The sequence below is a fragment of the Lissotriton vulgaris genome, chromosome 1_1 (assembly GCF_964263255.1).
Source record: "Lissotriton vulgaris chromosome 1_1, aLisVul1.2, whole genome shotgun sequence".
NCBI classification, from domain to species: Eukaryota; Metazoa; Chordata; class Amphibia; order Caudata; family Salamandridae; genus Lissotriton; species Lissotriton vulgaris.
The window spans coordinates 1355602222-1355616359 of NC_141685.1; positions in this window are offsets into that span (position 1 = coordinate 1355602222).

Here is a 14138-nt window from a genome sequence, read left to right on the forward strand (position 1 = left end):
GGTAGGTGGGGTGTCCCAGAGCTGTCTGTCACGTTTTAAAAAAAAAATTCCTTGATGCCATGTTGCAGAGAATGCATTTATACATCCGCTTTCCTGCAACGCATGCAGAACTGCTAAGGACAAAGACAGACTTTTACCAGGATTCGCATTTCTCACACATCATAGGCTGTATTGATGGTACCCACGTACCAATATGCCCACCAGCTGCCAGAGAGTACATCTATCGGAACCGCAAGTCCACCCACACCATCAACGTTCAGGTGATCTGTGATGCAAAATACGTGATCACTGACATAGTAGCCAAATTCCCAAGGAGTACCCACAACTCCTACATCTTCCAAAACAGTGGGATCTATGCACGCCTGACTGCGGGGGAATTCGGCGAAGGATACTTGCTAGGTGAGACACTGTATGGAAACACTTGAATCGTATTACAGGTGGATGTGTGTGAGCATGTGAATAATGTCAATTTCTCATTACTAATAGGGGACAGTGCATATGCCCTCCGGTCCTTCCTCCTCACACCCTACCTCAACCCAACAACACCAAGTCAGAGGAGATACAACCGGGCACACAAAACAACTAGAAACATCGTGGAGCGCACCTTTGGCATGTGGAAAAGCAGGTTTCGCAGCCTCCATAAAAGTGGAAGGGCCCGCCAGTGCACACCAATCACCTGCTGCAAAATGATTGCAGCCTGTGCAATGATGCACAACCTGGCGGTCAAGAAGGGGACAGAAGTGGAACTCTCAGATTATGAGGACCATGACGACGAGGATGCCGTCCCTGACCCAGACACATCTGGAGGAGCAACATCAACTGATGGCAGACACAGACGGGAAGAGGTCACACGCAACTATTTTTAAGTAAATAAGGAGACAAAGACAAGCGTAGTATGCTACAACACTGGTTTAATTTTCAAATGACTTTTGTTTTTAAAGCACAAAAGTGTAACAAAAAGCATTTAACGGCAATGCTCTCAGTTATGTTGAAGTTCACCCTGAACTGTGACAGTTATTTCCTTGCTCGCTTCCCAGTAATACTAGTAGGTTGTTCAACCTGCTCACTGTCTTGTTGGCCTGTGGCCTCAGCATGGCGTCTACTCCTCCTAGTTTCAGTTACAGGGGTGCTTCCAATGCTGCTCCTGCTCTCCTCACTGATAGGCACATCCATTGCAGCTGTGTGTGCAGTTTGTGCATTCAACAGCGCCTCAAGAGCACTGGTTATCCTGCCCATGCCCCTAGTGACCTCATTAGTGTTTTGTGTCATGGCCTCCTGCATGTTGGAGCTCCTCCTGCATAACAGGGATGCGGCAGTGGCCAGGCGGTTGATGGCAGTACTTCGGACATGTGAACTACGCCTATCCCTGTCCCTTGCAGCAAAATCATTGTCTAGTTTTGTGCATAGTAGCTGCACCGAGTTGTTGATTCCTCGCATCCCTGCAGCCATCTCCTTGTTGACCTGTACCATCTCCTTGTTGACCTGTACTATCTCCTTGTTGTCCTGTACCATCTCACTGATGCCCTTTCCTATCTCTTCAATGTTACTATTCAGGGACCTCAGCTGACGTTGGCATGCCTGGATGGCTCTTCCCTGCATCTTCTGTATCCGCACCATGCTCCCCTCCAGACCAAGGAACACACTTCGACCCTCAACTGGTGCATATCCTGGCCTTTCTTGCACTCTGCGGCGTCTTGCACTACTATGGCCCATCCCTGCACTGGAGTGTGTTGTGCCAGGGCTCGCTGGTACAGGCAAGTTCTGTTGTCCATCACCCTCCATGTCAGCTGCCACGGACTCCAAATCGGGGAGTGGACCCACGACATGCCTCCTGCCTGGTTGTGTTGGGGGTATCACATCATGCTGTGATGCAGGCATCTCTGGTGATGAGAGCAGGAGTGGGGACTGAGATCTGCTAGGGAATGCCAGCAATTCTTGGGCCATTTCTGTGTCTTGGCCAGGTGGATGGCTACTTGATGCAGCTTTCTCCTGTGGTACGTTGGGGGTACTTTCTCCTGCATCCTGACTCTCCTCCCTCACAGGTGGTGTCCCTTCAGCCTCCTGCGAGCGCCTGCGAGATGTTTCACCTGTGGACATATGAGCGTACATTAGCTAAGCGCTACTGTCTCACAGTCACTACAATTAAATAATTTTCACATTGGCCATGTTCTGTATGCAGTCATTACATGAACTAGTTGATTGGTGTGCTGTATGACATGTCCTTACATTTCCTGTCTACATATTGCATCATGCATTGGCCCTGTGTATTGCTAGCAGTACTGGAATTGGTTTTACTTGCCCACTAAGGGTACAGGTAAGGGAAATGGTATGGGGGGAATGCTGTGCATTTGTCTTACCTTTGTTGCTTGCAGCTCCAGCCGAGCTGTCTACGTCTCCTAGTCCGCAGACGCTCTCCGGTTCAAGGGTTGAGGCCACCATCTCCTCCAGGTCAGTCAGGGGGGGTGCTGGGTTCTTGCCTCCGCCTGTTTTCGATGCCTGCTTGTGTAGTTCTGCCATTTTTTTTTTGGTTTGGCTCCTCAGGTCATAAAAACGTTTTTTGAGGTCCTCTATATCCCTGGTGGTCACCCCCACGGCATTCACTTTCTCCATGATGTCCAGCCAGATTTTTCTTTTGGCTGATTCAGCCACAGTGAGGGACTGCCTGTCAAACAATTTGTGGTGCACCCTGACCACCTCCTCCACAAGGACCTGCAGCTCCATGCTACTGAATTTCAGTTTCCTCCTCCTCTCAGGCTGCTCTTTCTCTTGGCTGCTTGTCATTTTTCACTTTTAAAAGTGCTCCAAACCCTTTCTGCTGCTCCTGCACTCTGCTCAGCTACAACTGCCTTTCCAGAAGGTTCTGATTAGTTGCAGCTGCCTGTGTAGCCACTTCCTGCTAAGGAGGGGGAGGGTGGTGGCACATGATTGGCTGCCTACTTGAGTTTAACTTTTGTTAGGTTTCCGATTCGGTATTTACCGAATCGGTATTTACCGAATCGATAAATACCGATTCGGTATTCCCCATTCATTCCTATCGGCCAAAAGGCCCATAGGAATGAATGGGGAATACCGATTCGGTATTTACCGATTCGGTAAATACCGATTCGGTAAGTTCCGATTGTCAAATACCGATTTTTACAGATTCGGTATTTTTTACTGATTTTTTTCCTACATCCCATTTTCCGATTCTGAAATACGGATTCGGTAAAATTCGGTATTTTAGAATCAGTAAAATCGATTTACCTACATCTGGCCCTATGCTCTGTATCATGAATCCTTTCCTCTGTCTTCATTGAGGACGCTGCGATTTCAGTTCTGATGTTTCAGGCCATGCAGGGTTCGTGGTGTCAGGGAAATTCCTGTCCAACCAGTCCCATGCACTCTCTGGTGTGTCAAAAAAGAAGGAGCGTTGATTGTGGATAATTTTCAGTTTGACCTGGACTAAAAGAGCAAACGTGAGGCCTGCAACATAGACCCGGGCCTTGACCTCCACAAATGAGAAATGCTTGTGTTGGACTGCTAAGGTGTATTTCTGAAAGATGGAGATTTTTGCATTGTCAAATTGTATTGGGCTGTTGTCTCGAGCTGCTTGCAACACATGATCTCGGTCCTTATAATTCAAAATCCTGGCCTGTATCGGTTGGGGGTTTGTGTCAGGTATGGGCTTTCGCATGTGGTCCCGATGGGCCCGCTCCACCGCGAAGAGCGCAGATAGACCTGTGGGGGCGACACTGGTTTTGAGCCACTCCTCGATAAATGTTGTGGGATGTGGGCCATCTGATCCTTCAGGAAGCCCAGCTATTCTAAGGATGTTGCATCGGGCCCTTGCTTCCACATCATCTTCACAAGCCAGAAAGGATTCAATTTGCTGGCGCATGTGTTGTATTTGCACACCATGTTCTTTAACCTGCGGTATCACAGTGGTTAGTGACTTCAGATATTTTGACTTTTTCAGCCAGCTTTCTGTGATCGTCTTTAAGCAGGTTAAGCTCTGCTGAGATTGTGCCCAGCTGTTGTGCAATTGCAGATCTGGAGTCCCGAATTTCTTGCAATATCATGTCCAGCTTGTCCGCGGGAGGGGTATTTGTGGCCCCATCCTCTATCAATCAAGAGAGCATAGAAGAGGCCTCTGAGGGCGGCGAACGTGACCCAGCCCTACTGGTTCCCTCAGCTGTCTTTGTCTTTCCTCTGCCCATTGTCGCTGGTACTATTGGAGTTTGGATAGCCTCGTATCCGGGGCCTCCGTGTGGCCCAGTGCGTCCAGGAGAGTGGCACCAGCCCAGTGATGGGTCTCAGGGGAGGCCGCTGTTTAATGGTGTGTCACTGTGAGGAAGCCTTAGGTCACAACTATGCCCAGCCCCCCAGCCAGGCCATAGCAACCGAAGATATATGGGGCATAAATTTGCAGCCGGGGGAGGGAGGGGTCTCCAACACTCCTTGGGGCCCCTACGATCATTCCCAGCCACCCAGATGAAGAGGGGGTGGGGTATGCATCCCTGGGACCTCCGCTCCCATCGCGGTCAGGCCATGACAATCACCCCGAGTCAATCAAAGGCAGAGGGGGGGTCAGTCAACACCCCCAGCCTTCTCTGTTCCTCCGGCGCCTACGCTGGACCCCCTACCAGTGAATAGTCCAGTTAGGCCTTCACCCGGAGCCTCGCGTGTGAGAACAAGTCGCACAAGGTAGTTCCAGCCCGACAAGAGGGCCCCAGGCGAGTCAGCTGCTTCGGGCCCACTCCAGCTGCTACAGGCCTGCTCCGGTGTGGGGCAGCATTGGGCCCCAGATTTCTATCAGTGTGGGGGAGCTGTAGGCCTCAACAGTGTCCTACACCAGGTCCAGGCTGCGGACCACGCTGTCTCTTAAGCCAGAATCTACAGCCAGGGGTGGGGGGGAGGTTGAGAGTCTCAAATACTCTTTGGGGGGCGCTATCTCTGCTGCAATCAGGCCACAGCAAGCACGCCGGTAGTTGGAAGGAAGAGGGGGGATCTGGTCAGCTCCCCCAACCAGTCCATACCCTCTGACAGTCCGCTTGGGGCAGTGTCCGCGCTCGTCCAGCTAGGCCTGCATCCGAGGCCCCACATGCATGGTCACGCCACTCTGGTCGACACCAGTCCTCCAAGGGATCCAAAGCGAGGCTGTGGCTTCGAGGCCCACTGCGATCATCTCAGGCCCGCCTCAGTAAGGGATGGCTCTGGATTGTAGATCGCCCCCAGCAACGCTCGGCTCCTCACCTCCTGGTGACTCTTCCCAGGCCTAAGAGTCAGCAATCAAGCGGCATCCCTTCTGGCAGTCGAGGCAGCCGGAATCAGATAAATTCACGGATTAGGCGTCCTAGGCCCGGAGCACGTTGCTTATGCGACCACCATCTTGGGCTGCTAGCCACGCCCCCAGCTTCATTCTTATGGACGTTTTTCATCTGTGGGAACAAGGACGCGTCCATGGTGGGCGATGCAGTAAAGAAAGCTGTGGATCCTTCAGAAAGAAGTGATTCTGCTCCATTAAAGGGGATTGGTGGGCAGGAAACAATCCTATCAAGCCAGAAAAGCTAGCCTCACAGGTGCCTGCAGAGGTTAAAAAATCAGTTTTTAAAATATGTTGATGATGGATTTTGTGGAGGCCTTCCCACTTATTCGTGCAGAAAGAGAGATTGAAGCTAGAGAAAAGTATAGAAAGGGATCAGCGAAAAATTGGAGACCCAAGATGGAGGAGAAGAGAACTAAACTGGCTCAATAGGTATGTATACTACTATAATAAAGGAAGAACTTTGAGGCTTTGAGGCGGGTAAACTCGGGAACCACAGCGCCAATCCACACCGTTGTAATCGTCAGGGTGTGCAGATGGTTATAGGCTATATAAATTTTTTAAAAAACGTTATTTAAAAAATGTACATAAAAAAAAAAAGTAGTCCCTCCGAAGTAGCGCCGCCCGCGACGTGCGTGCTAACGTCAAGAGCGCGGGGAGGAGCGGCGTCCAGGAGCGCGACGAGGAGCGGCGGACATGGCGCGGTGGAGGAGCGGTGACGTGAAAAACAGCGGACAGGCTGGAGGAGCGGTGACCAGCGGCGGTGAGGTGACAAGCAGTGGACAGGTGGGAGGAGCGGTGAGGTGACGAGCAGCGGACAGCGGCAGTGAGGAGTGAGGAGCGGCGAACGGTAAACTGAGGAGTGCGGGGGAGGAGCGGCGGCTGAGGTAAGGGGACCCACAGACAATGTCGGGGCAGGCGGGGGACGGGCCCGGCGGGGGCCCGGGCTTCTGGACAATGTCGGGGCGGGCGGGGGTCGGGGAAGCCTGATTGCTCCCGGACAAGGTCGGGACAGGCTGTTAGTAATATATACATGACTGTAATGCTAGAAAAGAAGCCAGAGTTGGCAGCCTTGATGATATTTTACACCAATATTAGCCTTAAGGCTCTTCACGTTTATGGGGGGATCTCTTGGCTAGATATGACCTAGATTATAGGTGGTTCAAGGTTGAGGATCCCAACATAGGGTGGGATCACACTAAAATGACTGTCTGGTTAGAGTCAGTCAACAACAAGACCCCATTAAACCAGTCTTTTCGTCAGCAACACTGTGGGGACAAGAAAGAATTGTGTTGGTCTTTGAACAGATAAGTGTGCACACTTTCAGTGAGGATGTGCATATTTAAACGTGCTCCTTCTATAATGTTGCATCACACTCTGAATTTAAATGTATTAAAAAGTCTAAAGAGAAGGGCAAGGACCCTGTCAAAACTTCCAGTTAATTGGGCCATGTCCGTACGAGTGGATAGGCTGCTGCCTTGGCTTAATTTATACCCAGACCAAAAACATGCCCAAATATTGTATCTTGTTTTTTTTAATGGCTTTGGAATCCAAGCCCTAGGGATCGCTCCCATCCCAATTAACAGAAATCAGATCTGAGACCCCAAGTGCACAAGTGTAGTGGCCAAAAACTTCTCATGGAAACCCCTTGGGTAGAATTACAGGTCCATTTCCAGACCCCTAGCTGGAAGCATTTATAAGCTCTCCTCTGGGCTATGGACCCAAAAAACACCCAGGGCAGATGAGGCTGATCCATTATCTTTCAGCCCCCAGAGGGCATCAGTCAATGATATGACAGACCCACAATCATTCTCTGTAAGGTATGCATCAGTGGACCAGGCACTTGCAAGGTTGAGGGGGGCTGGGACCTGGCGCCTTCCTCATCAAGGTGGACATTGAGTCTTCCTTCCGCCTCCTGCCGGTGCATCCTGAGGACTATCACCTTCTAGGTTTCCAGTTCAGGCGTGGGTTCTATTATGACATGTGCGTGCCAGTGGGCTGTTTGGTGGTTTACATCTACTTTGAAAAGTTCAGTCAATTTCTGGAGTGGATATTCACCAAGTGAACAGGGTGTCATGAGGTCATTCACTAACTTGATGGCTTCCTCTTCATGGGCCCTCCCGGTTCCACCTGGTGCGGGCGGGTGTTGGGGGCCTTCATTGCACTGCTGCGGGACCTAAGGGTTTCAATTGCTGCTGATAAAATGGTTGGACCATCCAACTGTATTACCTGGAATAATGAGTTCCCTATTTTCACGGCAGTAACTATTTGGTCAGAAGAGTTAATGAACAAGAATGTCATCCTCTGTACGGACAATATGGGTGTTGTCAGGCCTTTAACAGGCTGGGGGCATCAGGCAGGTTGGCCGTGATGCTACTGATTCATGGATTCTATAGTGTCTGAAACTTAATGTATTGTTCAAAGTCAGACATGTCCCTGGAATCCATATTAACGCTGCTGATACTTTGTCTCGCTCCAAGCAACGGGACTTTTGGATTTTCCACCCACATGCAGCAGAGAAGATGACTGAATTCCCGAAGGATCTGAGGAAGATTGATGTCCTGTCTTATTCGAGTCAAGGGCAGCCTCCTTCACAAAGCGCACACAGGTGGCCTACCAGAAAGTGTTTCAGAACTAAAGGGCCTTCCTTCTGGACAAACATATGGGGCACCCTTTCTCATTTAACTCACTCTGTCTTTTTTCTGGAAGCCCTGTGAGGAGAGTGTAGGCCAGCCTCCTCTGCTAGGGATCATGTATCAGCCATTGGCTTCTTTGTTAAACTTGGGTGGGAGCAGGACGTGGGCAAATGCTTCTTCTTGAGGTAGGCCTTGGAAGGTAGGGACAGGCTGAGTGATGGGCCAAAGGACGGTAGAAGGGCTCTTAATGTGCATAAACTCACCACCATTTTAGAAAATCTAGACATGGTATGGTATGCAGCACACCATATTAGGTGGAGCTGTTTTGGGCTGCATTTGCAGTGGCTTTCTAAGGTGCCTTTCGAATTGGTTGGCAGCTGCAAACAAGTTCATTCTGGTGGCCTCCAATGGTTGGATACCCGTGATCTCCAGGACAAGCTGATGATTAGGCTCAGGAAGTTTAAAACGGATCGGGTTGGTAAAGGGGCTCACATCAAACTCCAGGCAGCTTTGGGTTCTTCTATTTGTCCAGAGAACCTCTTGTGAGCCTACCCAGCTCTTCACCCGGAATTGGGGGTATTGTCATTGTTTATTCGATTAAATGGTGACTGCCTGTCACGCTACCAGTTATCAGATTAATTTGCCTCGCCCCCTCCGAGATATTGAGGCTGATTCATCTGGATACCCCTTCCTTTCTTTCAGAATAGGGGAAGCTACTTTTGCCTCTAGTACAGGCCTTTCGCAGCAGGATGTTAAGCAAATTGGTTGGCTGTCAACCTCTTGCTACAAACGATACATCTGACCCGAACTGCTATAATAACTGTTAGTTAACTGTGCCACTTGTTCACTCTACATCTCTCCCCGATTTGTCTTTTAGTAGCCATGCCTTCCAAAGTTGTGTGGGTCATCGGTCACTCCTTTGTGCGGCTCACGAAATACCAGTTACAGCAGCTCCGTAAGCCCAAGCCGCTGGCACTGAAGAGTGTCCTTCTTGATTGTGCGGAGTGGGATGTCTCAAGATCGCTCCGCTACGGAAGATGGTGGAGGAGACAAAATGACGCATGGGACTCCAGTTCCCAGAGTTTATTGTTGCACATTTGGGTAGTAATGATCTAGTGAAGCTGTGGTGAAAGGAGTTGACGGAATCTATCCTGAGGGAATTTACTTGGTTGTGGTGAACGTTTCCAGATGCCTTCACTGCAAAGTCCCAACATGATACCCCGTCACATTTGGGGCAAAGGTATTAAGGTGAGGGCCCTTAATATTTCTGTCAAGCGACTTAATGCAGAAATGGCACAATTATATCCTGAAACGGGGCATTTAAGAAATATCCCACCCAAGCTTATCAGGGGATAACAGATGTTCACAGCAATAGCATGCTTTATCCGATATGGGCACTGACATTTCCATCGAGGGCATATGGAGATTCACAACATTTTTGATGGGAAGGAAGAAGGACCTCATTGCCCTGGTCGCCCTCTTGACAAATTAGCGACATGCAACACAGACTTCTCTCAGGGCTAGAATTTTTCCACCAAATACTTCCTAGGACAGCACTGATGGGATGGAGAGCAATCCTTATTCTGCAAGGGACATTCACATGTCTAGAGGGCATAGTCTCACAGTTAACCAGTTCGTGGTAAGGGGTTCCAGCCCCCTCTCTCACATTCTCTGGCCCCCGCTTGTGCAGCTTGGTGTTTGAGGGGGTGGGACCATGGCAGGTGGTCAAGGGCGTAGAGAGTTTGTGACCACCCCTCAGGGATACAGGTGTGTTCACCTATGTGGTCCAGGCAGGCGTACAGAAGAAAGGGCATCCAGTCCAAAGTGCTTAGTCTTTAGTGACCATTTAGGGAAATAACTGTGTGAATAAACCTATTTCCATTTCATTGTCTGTTTTCATAGATGTTTTCTTTGTATAATGCAGACTATGTCACTGTAAGATGCTCATAATTTGATCATTATGTAACTGGAGACAATGCTGTAAGTTTCAAGATCGTCAAGTTGGTGTTGCGCTGCTAATAAACATGGCTTTATTGGCCATGGCAGAGTAGTAGTGGTTGTCATTAAGGCAACTCAGCCTATAGGGGGAGGGGGCGTGGTCCTGATTTAGAGTTTCCAGGCACTAAAATCAATAGCATGACGTGATACACTTTTGTCAGTATAGTCTCTACTTCCCAAAGCGTTAACAACAGCAGCCAACAGCTGAATCGTATAAAACCCAAGCACGTGCAAATGCTGTGTGCATGCGTTACACATTAAACCCAGACCTACTGCCTTTGCAAACGCTTGATGTCATTTGAAACACAAGCCTCACAGTAGGTATCAAATGTTTAAAAGTAAAGGTGATTCCACATTTCCAGCCCTTCATATATAATAAACAGAAGCGGCCCATGCAGGGAAGAGCGGTGAGGCCGGTTGAAGGTGGATTTGACAACAAAGGAAAATTTGTTATCTAATTAATTTTCCCATGTGGTCGTCTGGCGATATCCCCTCCGCCTAACCCACCTCACCACCCCACCGCTCTTATCTGCACGGGCCGCTCCTGGTAATAAAGCTTCCCAGCACCAAAGGACGGGGATGGCTGCAGTTACATTATGTTAGCATTTGCCATCCTAATGTCACCTCAATACGCCGAGGAAGAACAAGAGATAAACAAAAGATAGACAGGTAAAAAAGGAGCCAATACAGAGTGAGAGGATTTGGGGCTTGTGGATGAAGTGGCAATCCCATTTGCCAGCATTATCACACTAGATGGAATGGTAGCATCTTGCAGGAAGCCATCCTTGGGCAGACGACCAGCAGGAAAGGTTTGAGGGAGCCATTCCAAGTAGAAATAACAGAGGAATCTAGAATTTGTCCATGCAGGCAGTCTAGGCCCGGCTGGGTCCCAAGATCATAACTGGTCTCAGGCTTTACCACAGTTTTCAAACGAAAGAAGGCGCCCGTTTTCCCAAAAAGTGACGGAGCGTGTGTATAGCAATAGGGTTGCCAAGGACACACAGGGAATTGTTTGGAAACGGAGCCACAGCGTCCTTGGACAGCAATCTAGGTATGCAGGACTGAGCTAGGGATAATCTCAATTGTGTACAACTGAGCTAAACTACCAGGTATAGGCGATTTCATTTTGTCTTTATCGAATAACAGAATTGTTATATTCGAAGTGTTCACAGGAGATCCAGGACGTATGGATCCATTCCTGATTTTCACAATAACCACTGAGCTTTAAAGTGATTTCCATTTAGATTAATTGTACGTAAATTGCTTGGGCAACCTCAACATCTTGCTTGGATAGCTTAGGCCTAGACCGGACAACCCCTCCTTTACATAGTGTGGTTCCACAGATCACAACTTCATGCCTGAATCAATCTGTGATGTTCTTGTTAATGTACCAATAACTAAGAGAGATTAGCTGCTTTCCAAGGGTCCTGCGGAAGCACGTCGAGGGGAATATTTGTTTCTCATTTATCAATTGCCAGTAGAAATATGTTTCTATGCCTCCTTTGTCTATGAAAAGATGTTAGTAGGGTTTACAAGAGGAGTGATCATCGTGGGACACCTGGTGTGGCTCCAAACAGGCTTCAGTAAGGTACCATTGAGCTTAGTGGGCTCCAGCCGGGTGAGAAAGGGTGGTGTCATGCCGGTGGTCATAGACTTTCTGACCTCACCTAAGATGCTTGCTGGACGGGCTTGAGGTTCCGTGACAATTGTAAGTGATGTTTTCGACTCACACGAATATGGTCGAGTCTAGTATCTATGAACCGCAAATGACGAGTTTAGCAAGTGTGCGCAGTTTCGCTGTGCTAACTTAAACCGTTCGTTTGTTATGTGGGTTTGTCATCTGTACCCACGGGTTCCATCTTAGATACGGCATCCATTTTGTCTCTTGCCCTCAAGTAGCCAGCGAACGGACGCTGTCCGCCTCGCGACCCTGGGACTCCCAAGATATTTGCGGAAGACACATGTTCTTTGAAAGTGTCTTTATGACGAGGGGGATGCTACTGTAAGACAGATGGCGCCGCTCGAGGCTCATCTTGCCGCACGGGCTTATTGTCTCAGCCGTGCATCTCATTAGGCACGTCCCTTTGATGCCTGTATCTCGTGCTTCTCGACACTCCCCTTTTACACCCTTTCCAATCTCCCCACTGTTTCCGTCTTCCTCTGCACCTGTCTTCGTTCCTGTTTCGATCTACTTTACTGCTGATTGGAATTTGCTAATGGTGGGAAGATGGGTTTTTACAGTTGGGAACCGCCAAATGTTTCCGCACTTATGTTCCGGATCTTGTGTGTTTCAAAGTGATCTAAGCGACCCCTCTGAGAGCGACTTGTGGGAACCAGGTTGTAAACTATTGTGTATCATGTTATCCTATGGGTAGAAACTGTATAAAAGGAGCGATCCACAAATACAATTTGAAGCAGTCTCCCCGAACTACACTCGATGTACTTCCTGTGACTTCTGTGTTCCCTGCAGTAAATAAACCTTGACTCTTTGACGCCGAAGGAAGTGTCCCGTGTCTCTGTGATTTGTACGCCGGAGCAGGTTACCCACGAAGGTTTCAGGTGTTGTGCCCTGGCACCGCTGGGTCCAAAGAACCCAGTCCTTCAGTTGGCGCCCAACGTGGGGCTGCATCAGTGGTACCGGTCCAAGCCTGACGATCGTGAGGAACTTCGTGTGAAATCTCCGAGGGAAGGTGCACCCCGCTTCATCGATCCTGTTGTCGAAATAAGTGGCCCGAAGACTTTTCCCGCGAAGATTCCCGCCTCCTAACGGCTGCGACGGACTGCTACCCTGACTGTAGACCTGTTTTGGCGCCTGGCGTAGACCTTGGTATAGCGAGACGATAGACGGGCCTTCCTGAGGACGCCATTGATCTTTGAGTTAAGTATTTGTGGGTCGCTCCCAGAGTTCTTTGTTGTAAACACTTTAGCGAGTGTTTTTGTTGTAGACACTTTAGCGAGTGTCTTTGTTGTACACGCTGTGTGAGTGTTTTTGTCGGTGACACTTTGCTAGCGTACTTTGTTGTTGTTGTATTTGTTTGACGACTGCAGCCGCCAAAGACCGAGGGTTTTGTTCTTGCTGGGACTTGGTAAATCCCGTAACCCTTGAAGTTTGTGAAACTCGGCTAGTGTGCAAGATGCCTGGTCGCAGTACTTTGTTCAGTTGCTTTAGACCTTGTGGTGCGGATTCCCTGCTGGAGGACTCGTGTCCGATACCTCCGGTTGGAACTCCTACATATGACCTATATAGCAAACATGGGCTAGGCCCGATTGCTTTTAACGATTATTGGATCAAATATACAAAGAAAGACGGCGATCTTCGTTGGCCACCTCACGGTAGCTTCGAAGCGTCGATCTTAGATAATTTGGAAATAAAGTTGTTCGAACGTAAATCAAGGCCGGCCATGTTTGATGCCTTTCGGTTCTGGCGCAAAGAAGCCCGACAGAAAGAGATCAGACAAAATAAACGTAGTCAGCGAGATACTGTTGCTACTATAGTGAAGAAAGCTGAGCAGTTTCAGCGTGATAAGGAGGATAAGGATAAGGAAGTGTTTGAGAGATTACAGCGTATGTCCATAGACAAATGCTATCCTGTTTTGTCTACGGAGTCGGATAAGAAGGAAGAGGCAGTTGAGGATTCTTTAATGTCCTATCTTATGAAGTCGCCACCTCCGTACGTACAGGGTACCGCAGTTCCTGTGGTCCCTGCCGTACCTGCTCTCCCACTTGTTATTCCTCCGCCTATTCCTCAACCTGCACCCGCTCTTCCGACTGTTCCTGCTCCTGTGCCTGTGTCTATTCCTACTGCTCCTCCGCTTCCACATACTCCTACTCACACTACTGCTCCTGTGTTGTTAACCCCTGTTGCTGCTAACGTTTCTACTCCTTCTCTTGTTAGTCCTGTGTCTTACTCTTCTCCCTCTACTCGTAATCGTGATTCTCCCTTTGCGACAAACTTCTTTCAGTCGCTCGGACCTGTTTTTGGGTCTGCAGGTTCTGATGGTCCACAGAGACGTAGCCAGCTTCCTGGTAATAGAGAACGTGTTGCGCTATACAATATGGCGATGGGTTGGATGATAAACCCTGTTAGAAATCCACCTCGTGTTGTCCTCGAAACGTTTGATCAATTCAACATACCTACTCAGAGATATGTGTTTGATGAAATGTGCAAGTTCTTACATGATCAGATAGCGGCTGTTGCGCCT